The sequence below is a fragment of the Pipistrellus hanaki genome (genome assembly GCF_964339955.1).
Source record: "Pipistrellus hanaki genome assembly, chromosome: X".
Taxonomy (NCBI): domain Eukaryota; kingdom Metazoa; phylum Chordata; class Mammalia; order Chiroptera; family Vespertilionidae; genus Pipistrellus; species Pipistrellus hanaki.
The window spans coordinates 39,824,907-39,847,793 of NC_140524.1; the positions used below are offsets into that span (position 1 = coordinate 39,824,907).

Here is a 22,887-nt window from a genome sequence, read left to right on the forward strand (position 1 = left end):
ACTACTCAAAGAACTAGCAGGAGAATTAAATGTTAAAATTCTTTCCTTACAGATAAACTTCTTAGAAAAGCATTAAAAAGCCACTATTATGAACAAGACAGTTGTTGTTGTTTTTCTTTTGGGGATTTATGCAAGAACAGGACAAGTGCTAAGCCCACTGAAAATTAATATTCTAAGGAAATAGAAGAAAGATGAACAATAAGTATCATCAACATTGTATAGTTTTGTCAATAATCATTAAATCCTTCTCCTCTTATGTTGTAAATCTTTAACAGAGTTCAAAACAATAAAAATAAAAACACTTTCAACTTGAACTTCACGTATATTTAAATAATGGAAACCTCTTATATATGTACTTTCATTTAGTTTTGCTCCTGTAACTTTTATTATAGTCCATCCTTGTAGACTTCCTTGGTCAAATTAAAGCATTGTTTCCAGACTTTCTGATCTTATTTTCCACACCTAAGTGGTATATGTGAATGCTATATACACTTCATATTATGATTTTCAGTAGCACACATAAGGCTTCCCTTTTTCTTTCTGCAAATACTTATTGGTTACTAAGTAAATTTGGAACATCATGTCAGTAGGTGCTATTGATTGGATACAGATTTATTTCCAAGTAAGGGTGAGAAGGATGATAAAGTACATTCAGGTATACCCTAGAAGTCACTATATTGCAAGGGATAATGGGTGACCTGACTGTTGTAGTTAATGAGAAACACCAATGAATCAAGTTTTACCTCAACCTTTAGAGAACTGATATATTTTCATTATTCTAGTACTAGAGGCCTGGTGCACAAAATTTGTGCACTGGAAGGCGGTTCCCTCAGCCCAGTCTGCACTCTCTCTCAATCTGGGACTCCTCTGGGGATGTCTGACTGCCGATTTAGGCCTGATTCTGCAGGGATCCCTAAACAGGCAGTCGGACATTCCTCTTGCAAACTTGGACCACTGGCTCCTAACCACTGGCTTGCCTGCTTGATCATCCCTAACCACTCTGCCTATCTGCCTAATGTGCCTAACTGCTTACCTGCCTACCTGATGGCCCAAACCACTCTGCCTGCCTGCCTGTTTGCTCCTAACTCTCACCTGCCTGCCTGATCAACCCTAACCACCTCTACCTTGGCCCCCACTGAGCAGCTTCATCCAGAAGGACATCTGGAAAGTCGTTCAGCTGTCAAGTCTAATTAGCATATTATACTTTTATTATAATAGACTAGAGTCCATGTTGTATTTTATGGTGATTTCATAAAAATATATGAGAGTAAAAAAGAAGCATGTGTGGCTTAAAAAATTGCTGATGACATGAGACAATATTTCAAAAATGAATGCTCATCCAATTTCCTTAGATTTCCTTGGAAGATTCCTATCTGAATTTTTGGTGAGTTTCCTCTTTATTTTTATGTTGTTTTTTCTAACCTTCCATTCATCGAACTTTTATTACAAAGATGGGAGAGTGCAATCGAAGTAGTTATTGATTTTAAACACACCATGGGAATAAATACAGAGTAATATAACTATTACGCCTCCTCCTCCTAAAATATTCTTGACTATTAGGGTTACAATATATTATCAGACAGATTTATAACCATTCTATCTTCCCCTCTGTATTTAACATAAAGTTTTTATTTAAAATTACCATTATGACAAGAGAAGTAGAATTTGTCTGGTTGCCAGATTTCTCACCAAATGTATGGGCAGTATTTCATGAAGATACTGTGTTGATTACTGTGTTAATCTATTTTATTGATTTAAGAATAAGAAGTCCAAATATGAATAAAAGATGAATTTTGGAAGCATTGTTCTTCTTTGAAATTACTTATGATATTACTAATACAAACCACCCTGATAAGATTAAATTACCTGGTGACATATTAAGTGATCTGAAGCACATGTGCAAGAATTTTAGCTGCACAGTTATTTAAATACATAATTTAACAGAATATGTTTAATAAAGAATATTGACATTGCACTATAATGCCAAATTTAGGTAGACTAAAGAAAATAAGCTTACTTAAACGTGAGTCTATTAGAATATAAAATAGTACTCTTAAAAGCACACAGACAACAATATCTGATAATCCTCTTTGTACCTGTTTTCCAGGAGCACTTTTCAAAGGCTAGTTTTCAAAATCATAATGTTAAGTTTAAAATGATGCTTAGAGAAGAATATCATATTAGCATTCAACACAATGAAGTTTTGACTGACTTAAAGTGATCTGATTGTTCTACACTGTACTTTCTGGCAAGAGTCTTAATTTACCCAATATATAAAATATGGATAATGTCTAGTTTGTCCAAAGATATAAAGCTGTAAAAATAATTTCATGAATCCATTTCCAATATTACAAATACTGATGCTTGATATTATAGAAAATCTATACTAATAAAAGGGTAATATGCTAATTAGGGCAGACATCCTTCGGAAGTCCTCTGGACAAAGCCACAGTGGTGGGAAGCCAAGACTTCTGGAGACCAACATATAAATAAAACAGTCCTTATCAATAAGACAGAGGTGGTTAGGGTCAATCAGGATGGCAGCGAGGGCAGATAGGAGCAATCAGACTGGCAGGGGAGCAGTTAGGCATCAATCAGGCCAGCAGGGGAGTGGTTAGGGGGTGATCAGGCAGTCAGGCATGCTAGCCATTAGGAGCCAAAAGTCCTGGATTGTGAGAGGGATGTCCGATTGTGGGACTGGACCTAAACTGGCAGTTGGACATCCCCCAAGGTGTCCCAGATTGGAGAGGGTGCAGGCCAGGCTGAGGGAACCCCCTCCCATGCACAAATTTCATGCATTGGGCCTCTAATAATTAATATAATCATATAGAGGAGAAAAATTATTTTAAAAATATATTTTATTGATTTTTTTTATATAGAGGAAGGGAGAGGGATAGAGAGCTAGAGTCAATCAGCTGCCTCCTGCACACTCCCCACTGGATATGTGTCTGTAACCAGCATGCATGTCCTTGATTGGAATTGAACTTGGGACCCTTCAGTCCGCAGGCCAGCACTCTATCCACTGAGCCAAATGAGTTAGGGCAAGGAGGAGACAAATTATTCACAAAAATGTCCATATCTACAAGCTCTCTTCTTTATTGTTCACTATGTTCCATACACATAATGGAAGACTTCTGGAGACCAACATATATATAAAACAGTCCTTATCAATAAGTTCACAATCTCCTATGAAAAGCTCATAACAAATATTGCTATCCATTTGCTTATCTGAATTATTTTCTCTTATACATTAAGGGCTTTTTGAGTGTCCTCAGAAAATGCACAGCTCACAAGAGTAAGTATTGAATAGAGTCAGTGCAAATAACCTGAGAAGAGGAAGTCACTAGATAGCAAAAAAATGTGCTTAGTTCAAAATATTAACTAATATTAATATTCAAGTTACTCATCATAGCTAAGCAAATTAGAACGTGGCTGGGAAAGTAAGGATCTATTATAATAAAAGCCAGTGACCCTTATAGCGGAACAACCAGAACGACTGGTAATCATGATGTGCACAGATGCTCAACACAGGAGCTGCCCCTGGTGGTCAATGTGCTCCCACAGGGGGATTGCTGCTCACCCAGAAGCTGGGCTCACAGCTGGAGAGCACAGCTGTGGTGGCGGGAGCCTCTCCCACCTTCGTGGCAGCATTAAGGAGCAGCAAGTCAAGTGGTAAGGAACAGCGAGCAGACGGGTGGTAAAGAGTGAGAGGTCCCGGACAGCGAGAGGGCTCAGGTCAAGTTGAGAGACATCCCCTTCTTCCTGAGTGCATGAATTTCGTGCACCAGGACTCTAGTATGAAATAATAGACAAATCTCCTGTCAGAGTCCCTACCACAGATAAGGTTCTCAAAATATTCAGTGTAAGGGGACACTTGTAGAAAACTACACTATTGGTTGAAACAAAATGAAGGGTTAAGAACAACCTAAGATTTTTCCTCAACTCCAAATTTGCCATTCATTAAGCCTTTGCAAATAATACAAAAACTCGTTATAGAGATATGAAATTATTTTTAAAACATACAGTTAAATATTTGTATTATTTTTTCATTTGTTTCTATAAAAACTTAATTCTCCATAAAGAAAATTATCTTAATTGCTTAAAATGAAACCTATATGTCCTGCCTCTGTGGCTCAGTGGTTGAATATCAACCTATGAACCAGGAGGTCACAGTTTGATTCCTGGTCAGGGCATATGCCCAGGTTGTGACTCAATTCGCAATGGCATGCAGGAGGTAGCCAATCAATGATTTCCCTCTCATCATTGATGTTTCTACCTCTCACTCCCTCTCCCTTCTTCTCTGAAATCAATAAAAAATGTATTTTTTTAAAAATGAAACCTGCAGTCAACTGAATACACCCATATATCATAAAATTAACAACTGTGTACATAAATTACAAATATAATTCCTAATGTATTACTTCCCAGGAGGCTGCTCAATGAGATTGAAAAAGGAAAAATGTGATTATTACTGAATATTAGTCTCATAAAAACACATAAAATTTTACAAAATAGCCTTATATGAAGAAAAATGTTCTGCTCTAATATTAATTTATTTGTATACTTACCTCCAACAGCTTTCAGTAGTCAATGCTGACATTGGAGTTACTATGATACATATTTTTAAAATTATTTTTCAAAGCAGACACATATTTTTAGCTCAACCAAGATTTTAGTATCCTTGTTTGGGAAAACTATTAAGGTTCAACACTATTTTATGAAGAAAAGAAATCCTTAATTATATCCTGCAGAAAATCCAAAATATACTGTCAATCTAGATCCTAAATTAAAACATTGAACATCTTATCACATATGCTCTTGATTTCATCATAAAAAAAATCTCACAGAATTCTTTCCAGGAGCAATTAGAAGTCTACTGGAAAAACATTGTTACTTGTAAAAGGGACATTTTTGGAAATTGTTAAGATTTTATAAATTTTAAAATAATGCAAAAATCTGAAAATATAAATTACATACACATATCTAGAAACATACTTAGATAATTTCAAGAAATTTTAGTGTGCTAAATAAGTGTTCCAGCAATGCAGAATACAATTTATAATAATAAATGGGTAAAATGCTAATTAGGCTGTAAGTCATTTCAGACATCCTTCCTGATGAAACTGGGGCTGAAGGGAAGCCCGTGCTGGCAGTCGGGGGAAGGAAGGCCTACTCTTGTGTGAGTTTTCGTGCATTGGACCTCTAGTTCATTTAATAAGAAGAAAAATCTCCCAAAGTAGTATGTACAATACAAATAACTGTGATTTTATTTCATGATGAAAATATTAGATCAAATACTGTAAGAGAGATATATTGAATTTGGTCAAAACTGACAGAAAAATAAAACTATATTTTTTATAAAAATAATTTCAAGTAGTAAATTCTTAAATATAAAAATTAATCACCTTGCTGACTACATTATTCCCTATCTGTGTATTTTTCATAAATCAAATTGAGTTGGCTAATATTTCTAAAGTGACTAATGTAGAAGATTGCTTAAAAAGACTGAAAAGAGGATGAAAATATATTTAAAATGACTGGGATATATTACATTTATGAAAAAAACAAAATAGACAAAGTAGGTAATCATGTAAAATTATGGGAAACAATATGTTCCTCTGATCTGTCTATTTTTGTTGAACATTTCTACCCTAAAACTGTCCAATAAATAATTGGTTGATAAATAAAATGAACAGGGCTTAGAACACATATAGAGTTTATCTTGGGTGCTCATAATAAAAACATTTCTATATAACATGCTTGGATTTCATCATGTAGAAATTGCTAGTAAATGGAAGCCAAGGGGGGAAAAAATAATTCTTCCTTAGGCTTTTAAGTGTGAAGAAAAAGAAACAATTTCATTAATTACCCTTTTCTTTTTTAAAAGATCAATGTGATCTTGCCAAGGAAAAGGTAAGTGGAACAATTCCAAAATCTGAGACAGAAAGAACTGATATTCCTTGTTAAAACTTTCATTTAAAAATATAGTAAAATTTTATCGCTACTAATCATAATTATGTTTTAACACAAAATGACATTTCCCCCAGTGTTTTGCTTGGTCATACCATTATTTGCTTATTTTTTCATAGGCAGAAAAATGACTAAGCTTTAGACATAAGATGTTGCAAACTGTACAAAAAAAATAAAGTGTTCCCTTTATGGTTAATTTGCTTCTTGTTTTTCTTTTGAATGGTAAAACCCACTCTTATAATATTTTAGTTTGTCAAATTATAACTAAATATTTTTATGAAATTCCAATTTCTTCTGAAACTTCACCCTGATTGAAGTCAGGTTGACACTAACAAAAAACTTAACTTGAGACTACAATGAATGGAAAGTTGCTGGCCCAGCAGGTTTCTGTTTTTCTTTATTACTTACTCATAGACAACAAAAACTGCGATTTTCTTTAAAAAAAAAAAATGAGGATCAAGCAAGTCCAACAGAGATATTTAAAAATAATCCTGGATGTTGTCTTGAATACAGGAGCTGCCTATCTCTGGATTAATCAATAATTTCTGTCCTTCCCATGTCATTTATTTTGTGGAGATCTTTTGGTATGGTGATTGCTCTTTCTTTTCTAAATCTCAGCTGAAATATTTAGGCTCTGGTCAGCAGTTCTCAACTGGAAGTGATCTTGCCCCTCAGGAAATACTTGGCAATGTCTAGAATAATTTTTTATTCTGATGATTGAAAGAGTGTCCCTTTTGGCATATAGTGGATGAAGGCTAGGAATGCTGAGAAACAATCTGCAATGCATAGAACAGTCCCCCACAACAAAAAAATTATTTGGTCCAAAATATCAGTAAATTATTAGTGCTGATGCCTAGCTATAATTTGCCAGTCACTTAATCTCTTTTTATTTATAGTAATTCTTTACTAAGAGATTTTAAGAGTCTATATTCAATGATATGTATCTCACATGTATGAGCTCTTTTTATTTTATTTTATTTTATTTTAAATTACATTTTATTGGGGTGACATTAGTCAACACTTCCAATCTCTTAAGAGAGAGGAAGTCCTACAACATTCTACATACAAGTCTTATAATAGTCATCTGAAGCTCTTTTATAATTCTCCATATGGTTCTGCTTCCTTTTCATTACTTATATGATATATGCCTCTATTTATTTTCCAAATGATGCATTTTTATTCCCAAAATTCTTCTTGAACACCTGACTAAATGCAACATTCAGTTAGTCCTCTAGTGTTTCAAAATTCAGTGGCTAATAAACTGTCTAAAACTCTTGATTACCTTCAACAACAAAGAGAGATATAGCAGACAATTCTATATTGTAACTGTCTCACCCAAGAAAAAATATTTATTTTTAAAAAATCCATGATCACATTTTTAAATTCAATTTTCATAATTCTTTTTATTTAATTTGCATTGCTGTGATGATTAGGGACTTTGAGCATCCTTTCATATGTCTATTGGCCATTTGTATGTTATCTTTAGAGAAATATCTATTCAGATTATCTGCCCATTTTTTTAAATTGGATTTTTTGTTTGTTTTGTGTTTAGTTTATGAGTTCCATATAAATCTCAACCATATATTTAAAATGACTATTTTTAAAATGACCATATTTTTGAAATGACTATTTTCTTAATGTGTTTTGTTTCTTGTGATCAGGTTAATACATTGATCTTAAGCGAGCATTAAATGGGTTAAATCAAAATAGAGTTTTCAAAGCCATTAGCATTGAAAATCTTTAAATTCAATATCTTACATAGAACTACAGAAATTGAGAATTTTGAAATTTCAGAGTTCTTTATAGTAGAGGTTGAAAATTAAAGGAAAAGAAAATAGCAAATTCATCTTATGTACCAAGTGCTTTATATTTACCTTATTAAAGCCTGTCTTACAATCTCTGTGAAAAAGTGACATTAACACCAATTTATATATAGAGAAACTAAGTATAGAGGGATTAAGTAAGTGACCAGGATTTTACTTTAGGCTTGTTTGAAAACCTAATGCAAAAAACCCAAAATTTAAAAAAATGGTGTTTTGATAAACAACTAAACATGCAAAGCAGATTAATTTATATCAGCCTATTTCAAATGTAACTATAATAACTAGCTTATAAGTAGGTTCTTTAACAAATGAGGATTTCACTAATTCATCAAACTTTAATTAAATACCTGCTATATATCCTACATGATAAGAAATATAAAAATGATTAAACAGCATGTTTATTCCTTGAGGACCTCACAGTTGATTGAGGGGACTACATAATTAAAGTGCAACACAGGGTAGCAAATATTATAACAAAACTCTAGACAAAATAGTAGCTGGAAGGGGTGGAGTAGGACAGAATAGACATGCTACTTCCATATCCTTGGTGGGGGTATCTATGATAGCCCCATTTTACCTAGATATATAAAATATTTTTGCTTTTTACAAAGATGGCTCTAAAAGCTAAGAAGGAAGCCTCTACCCTTCCCAAAGCCTAAGCCAAAGCAAAGGTTTTGAAGGCAAAGAAAGCAGTGTTGAAAGGCATTCACAGCCACAAAAAAAAGATCTGCACATCACCCACCTTCCAATGGCCAAAGACACTAAAACTCTGAAGGCAGCCTAAATGTCCTAGGAAGAGGGCACCCAGGAGAAATAAGCTTGACCACTATGCCATCATCAAATTCCCCCTGACTACCAAGTCAACCATGAAGAAGATAGACGACAACAATACACTTGTGTTCATTGTGGGTGTCAAGGCCAACAAGCACCAGATCAAACAGGCTGTGAAGAAGCTCTATGCCACTGATGTGGCCAAGGTCAACCCTCTGAACAGGCCTGATGGAGAGAAGAAGGCATATGTTCGACTGGCTCCTGACTCTGGTGCTTTGGATGTTGCCAACATAATCGGGATAATATAAACTGAGTCCAGTTGCCTAATTCTAGGTATAACAATTTTACACTGCAAAGAAATTTTACCAGTAACAGCCTACTGGTAAATGATCATATTAGTGATATTACTCCACAAAACTCTACTATATTAAAATAAGTTCTCTTTATTTGTATTCTCCTTTGTGTATATGCTCTACATTTTATACTTACAAAACACTCTTTGGGATTAGTATTATGTTTATCTTACAGATGAAGAAATTTAGGCTCAGGGAGGTTATGAGTCTTTCCCAAAGCCACACAGTTAATAATTCACAGGATAAAGAAACAAATTTTGGTCCCAATGAATGTCTTGTTTTCAGTTTCTTTGTATGCATTATATACTTCCTTTATCCTCTTACATATCACTTTCTGTCAGTCCTATTCACTTACTTTTTTCATTTCTCCCTTTATCCCTATGTCTTACCTAACAAACATAAAACACCAAAACATGTATTTTGCTTTATTTGGCATTTATGGTAAAATTTTTATATTCTTATTTTTAATTTAAAAGTGAAGGAATATTGTACTATTTATCTGTAAAAACAACATGTTGCTTTCTAGTTATGTGATCTTTGATAGCAAGAAATGTCTCTCCTACCTCTGAACTCCTTTTAGCCCTTTCACTCAGCTCCATTCACATGATTCTTTTCATATTCTCCCTTGTATTATATTATGTTTATGCTCCAGAGGCCTAGCACAGTGCTTTGTACATAGAAGCCACTCAAGAAATATTTGTTGAATAAGTTTTAAGTAAGCCATTGACTTAAAAAAAAAAAAACCCTCAGAAACTTTAATGAAGTCTCTCCTTTCAGTTGCATTCATATCTCTAAAAAGCAAACTGTTGGGAGATGGACAAAATGGTGGAAGAATAGATGGGCGGATTCTGAGCCCTGTCCCGAAGCAGAAATAGAGAGCAGCTGATGGTCTTGAGCTGTGAGTGTTTATTAGCAAGCTGGGAGACAGCAAACACGAGAAGAAACTTCTGGGGGGCCGCTGACCAAGGCCCCCCTCACAGGGAAGCACCCACGCAGGGCTACGTCCCTTCCCGGAGCTACCTACCTGCTTGGACAGGGAAATCTCGCCATCTTGAGAGGAAGATTGGATCTTGTCAGAGGCCTGAATATCCACAGCCGAAGGGACCACCAAGCAGCTGTGACCCCCAGAACATGGATCCCAGGCAGCGCGAACACTTGGACTCACAGTAGTGCCCCACCGCAGGGCGGAAAGGTCAGATTTTGCAGGGAGAGGGTGGTGAGTGCTTGCAGTGAAGACAAAGCCTGCAAGCACAGAGCGCGCAGAAACTGGAGGACAGGGGCAGTGATTACAAGTAGAAGCCCCGGCTGTTGGGCGGGTGTCACCCGTGAAAGTGGACGGGGCTCCTGACAGGAGAGATATCTAAAGAGCAACACATTTGGATCTGGCTCAGAGGGATATCGGAGAGTTGCGGGAGATTGCAGTTGCGGGAGATTGCAGTTGCTCGGACTTGCCCCCTCCCTCTCTCCATAGTTCCTGCCACAGAGAGGGCTGAAAGAAATCTGGAGAGGCTTTAGTCTGGGAAGTCAACCTAGAAACACTGCCACCCAGAGGCTAAATCACAAATTGACTCTAGTGCAATAAAAACAAAGCAAAACCTGCTTAAAAATCAGGACTGGATCATAACAATAGAGGAAGCGAATGACCTTCATTACTTCAAATTTTATTTAAATTTTTAAAATTTTATTATTTTTTTTAATTTTTGATTTTTATTTCTGTTTTCATTATTAGCAACGTTTACTCAAGAAACTATTTTTTTTTCTTTTTCCTCACTTGATTTTATCTATATAATTATTATATTTTATATGTAATCAACATTATTACTACTATTATTTTACCTTTTTTATCTTATTTTCTTTTGTTTATTTTTATTATTTTTATTTTATTTTATTATATATATTTAATTTCAGGATTACTGTTCTACAGTCTTTATCTTTCCTTCTCCAACGCTTTATTCTATCTCAACACTACTTTAATGCCTTCACTCTCTTTCCAACCTTTTCCTTTGGTGCCCAGTTTATCTTAACCCTTTCCTGCTCTAGATTTTCCCCATTCTTTCTGTCTATCCCCTCCTAAAATTTCACCCTACTTGTATATATCTAATTTCCAACCCCCTGCTCCAAGCCCATTCACACCTCCCTCACCGCTGTCCTAAAAAGAAAACAAACAAACAAACAAACAAAAAAACAGTCTTTCTCTTTATCTCTTTGAAGTTGTATGTTGTATGTTAACTATACTGAAGTTGTATGCTTTTTTTTATAAGATTGATTTGCCTGTTCTTTTTGTTTGATTGTATGTTTTTGTTAGCTGGGTTCTAGTCACCTTTATTGCTGGTTATTAATATCGCAAACATATTTCTAATCAGTATCTTGTGTGTTGTACCTGGTTGTGTTGTATTTTGTGCCTTTAAATCAAAGCTGGAGAGAGAGAATTACACAACCAGACATCCTAAAAAGAGAGAACATGGGGAGAAAAAGAAACAGCCCGCATATGAAAGAAAAGCAGGCATCACCAGAAAAGGAAGTAAACAAGATAGAGGCAAGCAACCTACCAGAGCAAGAATTCAGAGTAATGATCATAAGATGTCTAAAAAGAATGTAAGACAAATTTGACAATATGAGGAAATGAAGAAGAACCAAGAAAAATGAAAAATGACATCACTACTGTAAAGAACTCAATAGAAAGCATCAAGAGTAGACTAGAAGAAGCAGAGGACTGCATCAGTGACCTAGAAGACAAGATGGAAAAAAATTCCCAATTAGAACAGCTTCTGGAAAAAAAAAAAAATTTAAAAAGCAGGAGGAAAGTCTAAGGGAATTTTGGGACAATACAAAACAAAACAATATTAGAAAAATAGGGGTTCCAGAAGGAAAAGAAACTGAGGAAGACATGGAAAATGTATTTCAAGAAATAATGACAGAAAACTTTCCTGAGATAGAGAAGAAAAAACCCACACAAATTCAACATGCTCATAGAGTCCCAAGCAAACTGAAGCCCAGAAGACTGAACACAAGGCACATTATAATTAAACTGGCAAACACCAACGACAAAAAAAGAATTTTAAAAGCAGCCAGAGAGAGACAGAAAGTTACATATGAAGGAACCCCCATCAGAATAGCAACTGATTTCTCCACAGAAACTTATCAGGCCAGAAGGGAATGGGATGAAATATACAAAGTCATGCAAAGAAAGGGTCTGAATCCAAGAACACTGTACCCAGCAAGGCTATCAATCAAAATTGAAGGGGAAATCAAGAGCTTCACAGACAAAAGCAGTCTAAGGGAATTTATCTCCACCAAACCAGCAATTCAAGAAATGCTAAAGGGTCTACTGTAAAATTAAAGAAATAGAAAGCAAAGAAGGAACACAGGGGTATAGAATACAAATGGTGTCAAATAAGTACCTATCAATAATAACTTTAAATGTAAATGGACTAAATGCTCCAATCAAAAGACATAGGGTAATGGATTGGATAAGAAAACAAGACCCATACATCTGTTGACTATAAGAAACCCACCTCAGAAAAAAAGGTGCACACAGACTGAGGGTGAAGGGATGGAAAGAGGTTTTCCAGGCGAATGGAAATGAAAAAAAAGCTGGGGTAGCAATACTTATATCTGACAAATTAGATCTCAGAGTGAAGGACATAACAAGAGATAATGAAGGCCACTTCATAATACTAAAGGGAGCAATCCAACGAGAAGAAATAACCCTGTTAAATATATATGCACCCAATATGGGAGCAGCCAAATACTTAAAAAAAACTGCTGGAGGACATTAAGGGAGAGATTAATAGGAATACAATCATAGTAGGAGATTTTAATACCCCACTGTCACCCTTTGACAAATTATCTAAACAAAAAATCAGCAAAGAAATATCAATCCAAAATAACTCGCTAGACCAGATGGAATTAATCGACATCTTCAGAACATTCCAACCCAAAGATACAGAATATACATTCTTCTCAAGTGCACATGGGACATTCTCAAAGATAGACCACATTTTGGGACATAAGAAAAGTCTCTTCAAATTCAAGAAGATAGAAATCATATCAAGCATCTTCTCAGATCATAGTGGCATAAAACTGGAAATTAACTACAATAAAAATAATCCAAAGAAATCAAACACATAGAGACTAAACAGCATGCTATTAAATAAGGACTGGGTTACCAGAGAAATCAAGGAAGAAATTAAAAACATCCTGGAAACAAATGACAATGAAAACACAACTATCCAAAATCTATGGGACACAGCAAAAGCAGTTTTGAGAGGGAAGTTCATATACCTACAAGCCTATTGCAAAAAACAAGAAAAGATGGTAACAAATGATCTAACTCTACAACTCAAAGAGTTAGAAAAAGAGCAACAAGAAAAGCCCAGTGTAAGCAGAAGGATGGAAATAACAAAAATCAGAGCGGAGATAAACGACATAGAGAACAAAGAAACAATACATAAGATCAACAAAACCAAGATCTGGCTCTTTGAAAGGATCAACAAGATAGATGAACCTCTAGCCAGGCAAACCAAGAAACAAAGAAAGAGGACTCAAATAAGCAAAATGAGAAGCGAAAGGTGAAATAACAACAGACCCTGCTGAAATACAAAGGATTGTTACAAAATACTATGAACAACTCTATTCCAACAAACTGAACAACCTGGAAAAAATGGACATATTCCTAGAAAAATAAAACCTTCCAAAACTCAATCAGGAAGAATCTAAAAATTTCAATAGACAAATCACTTGGGAAGAAATTGAAATAGACATCAAAAAGCTTCCAGCAAACAAAACCCCAGGGCCAGATGGCTTTACAGGAGAGTTTTACTAAACATTCAAGGAAGAACTAAAACATATCCTCCTCAGACTATTCCAAAAAATTCAAGAGGAAGGAACACTTCCAAACTCCTTCTATGAAGCCAGCATCACCCTAATATCAAAACCAGATAAAGACAACTCAATGAAAGAGAATTACAGGCCAATATCCCTCATGAACATAGATACCAAAATCCTCAACAAAATTCTAGCAAATCGGCTCCAGCAGAGCATCACAAAGATCATACACCATGTCCAAGTAGGATTTATTCCAGGAATGCAAGGATGGTACAATATCCACAAATCAATAAACGTGATATATCACATAAAGAAATTGAAAGATAAAAATCATATAGTCATATCAATTGATGCAGAAAAAGCATTTGATAAAATCCAACACCCTTTTTTGAAAAAAACTCTCAACAAGGTGGGAGTACAAGGATCATACCTCAACATAATAAAAGCTATATATGATAAACCCACAGCCAACATTATACTCAATGGGCAAAAACTGAAACCATTCCCTCTAAGAACAGGAACAAGACAGGGATGCCCACTATCGCCACTCCTCTTTGACATAGTACTGGAAGTATTAGCCATTGCAATTAGACAAGAAGAAGAAATAAAAGGCATCCAAATTGGAAAAGAAGTAAAGTTATTCTTATTTGCAGATGACATGATATTGTACATAAAAAACCCAAAAGACTCCATTAAAAAACTAATTGACTTAATAAATGAATTTGGCAATGTAGCAGGATACAAAATTAATGCCAAGAAATCTATGGCATTTCCATACACCAACAGTGAACTTATAGAATCAGAGACTAAAAAAGCAATTCCATTTAACATCACACCAAAAAAATTAAGATACCTAGGAATAAACTTAACTAAGGAATAAAGGACCTATATACGGAAAACTACATGACACTGAAAAAAGAGATAGAGGAAGATGTAAACAGATGGAAGAACATACCATGTTCATGGATTGTTAGAATCAACATCATCAAAGGTCCATACTTCCTAAAGCAATCTATAGGTTCAATGCACTCCCCATTAAAATACCAACGGCATATTTCACTGACCTAGAAAGAACTCTCCAAAAGTTCATTTGGAACAATAAAAGACCCCGAATAGCCACAGCAATCCTGAGAAAGAAGAGTAAAGTAGGAGGGATCTCAATACCAGACTTCAAACTATATTACAAAGCCACTGTTCTCAAAACAGCCTGGTATTGGCACAAGAACAGACATATAGATCAATGGAATAGAATCAAGACCCCAGATATCAACCCAAATCCCTATGCTCAATTAATATTTGACAAAGGAGGCAAGAATATACAATGGAATCAAGACAGTCTCTTCAATAAATGGTGTTGAGAAAATTGGACAGATACATGCAAAAGAATGAAACTAGATCACCAACTTACACCATACACAAAAATAATCTCAAAATGGATACAGGACTTAAACATAAGATGGGAAACCATAAAAATACTAGAAGTATCCACAGGCAGCAAAATCTCAGACATATGCCAAAAGAACTTCTTCACTGATAATTCCCCTAGGGCAATGGAAGCTAAAGAGAAAATAAACAAATGGGATTACATCAAAATAAAAAGCTTTTTTTACAGCAAAAGAAACCATCAACAAAACAAGAAAGCCCACTGTGTGGGAGAAAATATTTGCAAATTTTACCACTGATAAAGGTTTAATCTCCAACATCTACAAACAACTTATACAACTAAATAAAAGGAAGATGAATGATCCAATTTAAAAATGAGCAATGGACCTAAATAGAATATTTTCAAAAGAAGACAGAAGGAAGGCCAAAAGGCACATGAAAACATGCTCAAAGTCACTAGTAATCCGAGAGATGCAAATCAAAACAACAATGAGATACCATCTCACACCTGTCAGAATGTCCAACATCAACAAATCAACAAACGACAAGTGTTGGCAAGGTTGCGGAGAAAAAGGAACCCTAGTGCACTGCTGGTGGGAATGTAGACTGGTGCAACCACTGTAGAGAACAGTATGGAGATTCCTCAAAAAACTGAAAATGGAACTCCCATTTGACCCAGTAATCCCACTCCTAGGAATATATCCCAAGAAACTAGAAACACCAATCATAAAGGATATATGCACCCCTATGTTCATAGCAGCACAATCTTCAATAGCTAGAATCTGGAAACAGCTTAAGTGCCTGTCAGCAGATGATTGGATACAAAAACCATGGTACATCTACACAATGGAATACTATGCTGCCATAAAAAAGAAGGAATTCTCATCATTTGCAGCAACCTGGATAGAACTAGAGAATATCATGCTGAGTGAAATAAGCCAGTCAATGAAAGAGAAATACCACATGACCTCACTCATTTATGGATATTAAAGAACATTATAAACTGATGAAGCAAAAGTCAGATATAAAGACAATAAAGCAACAAGCAGACTGTCAAATTACAGCGGGGAGGGTAGGGAGATCTGGGGGAGATAAGAGATCAACAGAAGGACTTGTATACATGCATATAAGTAACCAATTGGCACAAAACTCTGGAGAGGGAGGGTATGTATTGAAGGGGAGTTCAATGTTAAATGTACACAGATAATAATTTAATAAAAAAATAAAAAGCAAACTGTTATCATATTAATGCTAATTACAGGGAACAATTATTGCCAATCAATTCTTCCTGCAAGATCAAATATTTGAGCTAAGAATATGAAAATGTATGTTGATATTTTCCTTCACTTTATGCTGTAATAAGGGAAATGGTAAAATGAGTCAAAAGACCAGGCCAAATGATACAATTTTAAAAATCACAGTCCAGATACCTGAACTAATTTTTGTTTAAAATCAGAGTTACTCACTTTAAAAACAAACAAACAAACAAAACAAAACAAAACAAACAAACAAACAAAAAAACCACTTTCTGTTTAACCTACACATTTTGAACTCATGAAGAATCTTTTCACAAAAGGAGATCTAAACACTTTAAACTAATTTTTGTAATCATTCCCATGAAAGAATTAAGCAGGCTTGGGAATTCAATTAGGAAATTTTAAATATCATAGCAGACAGTTACTCCATACATTAATGGGTCATTCCTGGACCTTTTCCACAAACTCCTATTGCCCCTACAGTTGCAATTAGTGTACACATGCAGTCCTCCAGTTCTTTCCCTCCATCTAGTTTCCAACTACTTCATCTATGCACCTGAAACACCAGGCATCCCTGCTCTCCGCAGGAAAAGGGATCAGAAAGCAGCCCATCAAGCTCAGAGATCTCTTTTCTAAGCTGATATTCCTGGGATTCTACAGCCTTATTTCTGCTGAAAATTGGAGTCAGGCTGCTCCCATTCACTTCTACTTTTATCCAAGAGCCAACAACCTGATTGGCTTCTCACAATGAATGCTTTCAACTCTAACACCACCTGAATCTCCCAGCTTGAAGGATTTCAATGGATTTTCTCATTTGTACAGATTGGCACTACAGATCCATTAGCTGCATAGGCACAATTGATTTCTCAGTTCTCAAACACTTGACAAGCTCTTGACCTCTGGCACTATATGAGATATAAAATTCTAATTTGCCATTCTGTCCAACACTTCCTCTTCCAGCTTCTGCTTGTCTAACAATTCCATATTACTGCTTATAACATCAGCAACGGAAACAAAAGTTCTTAATTTCTGGCTTATTTCTTCTTTCATGAAAGGGACAAATACTGAAAAAATTGATAGTCATTTCTGAAGGAATTATTTCTCTGTGAAAACAAAGACAATAACCTAGAATAAATGTAATATTTCTCTTTTAGGGAAGATTCAGACTTTCTTTAGCAAGAAAATAAAGCCTCAACATTTTTCTCTTGTACTTTCTGTCTTAAGGTTTCAAAAATTCCAAGTTAGTGGTGATATTAGATTTTCCTAACAAGTTGTAGTCATCTTGGAAAAATACATTTTATAAAACAACATATTTATTTGTACCAATATATTGGGAAGTAATTTGTTTTAAACATGTAAAAATACCAAACTGAATTCAAACTATATATCTATCAATGTAGATAATTGCAATAAAATTCCTTAAGACATAACCTGGAATACAGTAATAGTTCAGTAAATATTTGTTCAAACAAGAAATCACTGGAGTTTCTCAAATTAGTTGAGATTTTGTCAAGAATTTATACAGAATTAAGGAGGATGTAAGATAGAGAAAATAAAAGAAAAACTTCAAATAATTATTCAAAAAACTTGCCTTGTTAAAGATAGAGAGCTAGCAAAGAATCAAAAAGAAATATGATAGACATGGAAGCTTTAGTTTTATACAGAAATTCTTTGTCATTAACATTTCTCATCAGTCTGTAACAAAGCAAAGTAAACCTAATTTCAATATTAAGTAAGCTATAATACATCACCACTATTTTGTCACTTTTGACATTCAGTATCAGGAATTTGCCAATGTGATTTCTTTTTTTTTATTTAAATATATTTTATTGATTTTTTACAGAGAGTAAGGGAGAGAGATAGAGAGCTAGAAATGTCGATGAGAGAGAAACATTGACCAGCTGCCTCCTGCACACCCCCTACCGGGGATGTGCCCGCAACCAATGTACATGCCCTTGACCAGAATCGAACCTGGGACCTTTCAGTCCGCAGACCGATGCTCTACCACTGAGCCAAACCGGCTTCGGCGCCAATGTGATTTCTATGTTAGCACAGTCCTGTACATAAGATGGAAGAGCATATGCCCATTTCTAGATTACACATATTTGCTTGCCTTTGATTTGCATATAATTAATATTTTATTTATTAAGGTATTACATATGTGTCCCCATTCCCACTTGTCCCCATCACCCTCCACTATGTAAAAATTTCCAAGGGAACCAAAGAAGAAAGCGTTCTAATATATCTTTTAAAGAATCTTTCTCACTGTGTGACCTGTTCTAAAGGTACTCAATCAATTTTAGCCTCAATTTCCTTTTCCACAACATGGAGTTAATAACAGTGCCAATCTCATAGAGTTATTATGAGGATTGAGAATGATAGAAATTAATATTATTATTGTTATGAATATTATTGTGATTGAAGATTAGAATGAAGAAATAAAATGGAGTCACTATTGTCAAGATGTTAAATTACTAAAATCAAGTACATTGGAACATGAGGAAATGATTCTGTTCTTATTTTAACTAGCCTGGGAACTTTTGAACTTTTCAGTCCTATGTCAATGCCTGGATATGCATCAAATCTACATATAACCTTCTGATTACCTCCTGAAGGACTAAGGAAATAATGTATCCTGACAGTCATTATCCAAACCACTGGTCCTAGAGGATTACCATCTCAAACTGATCCAGAGTACAAGGATACAGGACCAATACTTCGCAAAAATGTGCTTTTTACTCTGAACTCTTAGCCTTTCTTTCTCTGTTAGGACACTCTGGGTATTGCCTAGTGTGTTTCTGGTTTGTAAACCCTTAAGACTGTTAAATAAAACTTTATCATTTATTTCTAGACAAAGCCTCCAGGCTCTTTTTATTTTTTAAATCCTCACCTGAGGATATTTTGTCCACTGATTTTCAAAGATAATGGAAAGGAGAGAGAGAAAGAGAGAGGAGAGAAACATCGATGTGAGAGACACATCAATTGGTTGCCTCCCACACCCAAGCTTTGAATGGGTGCCGAGGATCAAACTTGCAATCCAGGTATGTGCCTTTGACCAAGAATCAAACCCTCAACTCTTCATTGTGCAAGCCAACACTCTAACCACTAGACATACTGGCCAGGGCTCTAGGCTCTTTTTTACTGCATTCAGTTGTTACCCATTGAATAGATGCCTGTTTAATGAGCAAACTCCTGTTCATATATAGGATGCAGTGTAGGGTGTTGGTTGTGTTTTTCAATATACAACAAAAGTATTACATAATTCTTTACATTTTTCTAGTACCGTGTAAAAGTATTAATGTTTGCATTACAGAAAATGAATCAAATGACACATTGAAAGCTTCTTGTTTTTAATCTCTATTAGCTGAGTTCTATTTTTATGATGTTTACCTCAAACTAACCACAAAATAATATACAGCAGAGCACTTGCTCTATTATCCAAGAATCAATAATTGACTATTTAGTTGCTAATTTAGTCAATATGGAGTAGGAGAATGGTTTATGATTCATCTATTTTTGCTTGTTACCAATTTCCTATATCACAGTTTTTAAAGTTTTTCATCATATTCTATTTTTATATAGAACTAGCTTTGTTAGATTTGAAACATTTTTTGTTAGATTAGATGAAAATGATATACAGAAAAACATTCTGAAGCAGATGGAAAACAGTCAGACAGTCAAAATCATGTAGTGCTAGTTTTAGTATCTTTTAGTATATTCTGGAGAGGAAAAGAAAAAATGGAAAGGAAAGTTCTCATGTGTTGAACATGAGGCACTGTGCTAGGAACATCCACATGTTAAGATCTTTAATTCTTGCCCTCAATTTTTAAAGGAAGAAATGGCTGGATTGCAAATGGGAAATTCTTAACCAGATTGACATTTGCATCTCAATAGAGTCAAGAACTGTCATGATCATCTTTAGTATGCTGAAGAAAAATAATATCTTTCCAGGGTGCTGCTAAGATATGTTGGCCAAAATAATTCCTCACCCAGGAAACAGAATTTTCAGATAGTGATAGACATCACAGATGCTTTGGTTGGAAATTACACACAAAGTTGTAGTGCTGCTGTCTCTATTGTTTGAATAAAAATATGAAGTATGTCTCCAGAGCTGTCAAATGAATATTGCTTATAAATATTGATATTTAGAAAAATGAGATGTTATCTTATAAATGGTAAGAATTTTCCCCAGCAATAACTGCAAACTTAATTTCATTTAAAAAAAATTACTGCATCACAAGCCAAACTTAACCTACCAGTTTGCAGTTCCACTCAAACTATTATGTTAATGATGAGCAGCAGGACTGGTGTTATATTAAAATTACAGTAAGTACTAGTTTATGCCTAAGACAATCGGAAGACACAGATATTTACATTACGATTCATAACAGTAGCAAAATTATACTTATGAAGTAGCAACAACATGATTGGGGGGTCACCACAACATGAGGAACTGTATTAAAGGGTCATGTCATTAGAAAGGTTGAGAACCACTGCCCTAGAAGATAAATCTGCATGGCAAGGAAAAGTTAGATAATATATGACATTTGCCACCAAATCTCTTCTCTTCTCTTCTCTTCTCTTCTCTTCTCTTCTCTTCTCTTCTCTTCTCTTCTCTTCTCTTCTCTTCTCTTCTCTTCTCTTCTCTTCTCTTCTCTTCTCTCTTCTCTTCTCTTCTCTTCTCTTCTCTTCTCTTCTCTTCTCTTCTCTTCTCTTCTCTTCTCTTCTCTTCTCTTCTCTTCTCTTCTCTTCTCTCTCTCTCTCTCTCTCTCTCTCTCTCTCTCTCTCTCTCTATCTCTCTCTCTCAATATTTTTAAAAGAGCTGTTGTCTGAATAGTCAAAACTTTTTAGAAGGTAAGCATTTGTTCAGATTTCCCCCCTTCTAAATAAATTATTTTAAAAATAATTGAAGCTCTAGCACATGTGGTTTAGATGGTTGAGAATCATCCTATGCACCAAAAGTTTGCCAGTTTGATTCCTGGTCAGGGCACAAGTCAGTGTTGCAGGCTCAATCCGCAGTAGGGGTGTGCAGGAGGCAGACTATCAATGTTGATATCTCTTTCTCATCGATATATCCCTCTCCCTTCCTCTCTCTATAAAAATCAATTTTAAAAAATCTTTAAAAATACATAGTTGTAAAGAACAGCATTTGCCTCTAGTTTGAGACTGAACTATTATAATGCAAAGTGGACCTGCTTCAAACAAAATGTTACTAGGTTTGCTCTGATTCTGCAAGGCTGTTATCCTTTCTCTCTTCAATATCTTGTTTTCTTATCTTGCTGCAAATTTTTATAATGACAAGACAAATGCATAATTTTTCCTATTTTCAATTACTCAAGTAACGCATTCACTGCTTCAGAAATAGAACTGATTAAAGATCTAGTGACTACACTATCTTACCAAGAAGCATCATCTCCCTAAGATAGTAGAAATTAGGACATTTCACAAGTCATGGTTTGTGAGGACTGTATCGTGTCCCACAACATATTACTAAAGACTATTGTTTAAGCCTTATAGGGCTATTTTATAGCTTTGTACAATGAAAGTTTGTTATTGGAAATTAATAGTTATTTACCGTTTTTATAAGTGCTTTCTAAGTAGTAACTTGTGGGGATACAAAATGAGATAAACCTGTTTTAAAGAAATGTCTAGTAGGAGAAACAGAAAAATAAGTGGGACATTTCAAGTCAGTGACTTATATGCTATGATGGAGGTACATTTAAGGTGCTATGAAATCCAAAAGGAAACACAACTCATTAAGGCATAGGAATTTTAAAAAGCTTCCTTATAGTAAATGAGTTTTGAGAGATAAATAAGAATTGGTTTGAAGCCCGTGGTTGGCAAACTGTGGCTCGTGAGCCACATGCAGCTCCTTGGCTCCTTGAATGTAGCTCTTCCACAAAATACCACAGCCTGGGCAAGTCTATTTTGAAGAAGTGTCATTAGAAAAACTTTAAGTTTAAAAAATTTAGCTCTTAAAAGAAATTTTAATCATGTACTGTTGATATTTGGTTCTGTTGACTAATGAGTTTGCGGACCACTGGGTTAGATGAAGAGACTTAAGATGGGGGTAAGAAGTGTTATCTGAAAATTTGGTTCTTCTTTTTTTTCTTCTGCTCTTTTAGTATTGAATCTTTCCATATAATAGGTAGATGTAAAGATGTAATTCCCACACTTTTCTGACTAGAAATAAAAATCTTCTAAAATTGGGATTCTCTTCATCTATCTAATACTCAATTTTCCTATTTCAGTGAGTGATACTTTCATCTAAAAGTAAGTGATATAATAGTGTGATTTAATTTTCCCTAGCTAGTTTGGCTCAGTGGATAGAGAATCAACCTGGGGACTGAAGGGTCCCGGGCTCAATTCTGGTCAAGGGCACATGCCTGGGTTGTAGGCTCAATCCCCAGTAGAGGGTGTGCAGGAGGTAGCCAACCAATGATTCTCTCTTATTGATGTTCTTATCTCTCTCTCCTTCTCCCTTCCTCTCTGAAATCAATAAAA

General features: G+C 35.1%; 1 protein-coding gene, 1 long non-coding RNA gene and 1 pseudogene across 3 annotated transcripts in view; 1 reads left to right on the forward strand and 2 right to left on the reverse strand.

Moving 5' to 3' along the window:
• The window catches only part of LOC311615093, a 629,078-nt gene that overhangs the window by 540,608 nt on the left and 65,583 nt on the right, over positions 1-22,887 (reverse strand). The window lies entirely within an intron of this gene.
• The window catches only part of HTR2C (5-hydroxytryptamine receptor 2C), a 365,841-nt gene that overhangs the window by 225,866 nt on the left and 117,088 nt on the right, over positions 1-22,887 (reverse strand). The window lies entirely within an intron of this gene.
• LOC311614983 (large ribosomal subunit protein uL23-like) lies at positions 8,399-8,872 on the forward strand (annotated as a pseudogene). The gene has a single exon. The product of its transcript is annotated as a large ribosomal subunit protein uL23-like (transcript).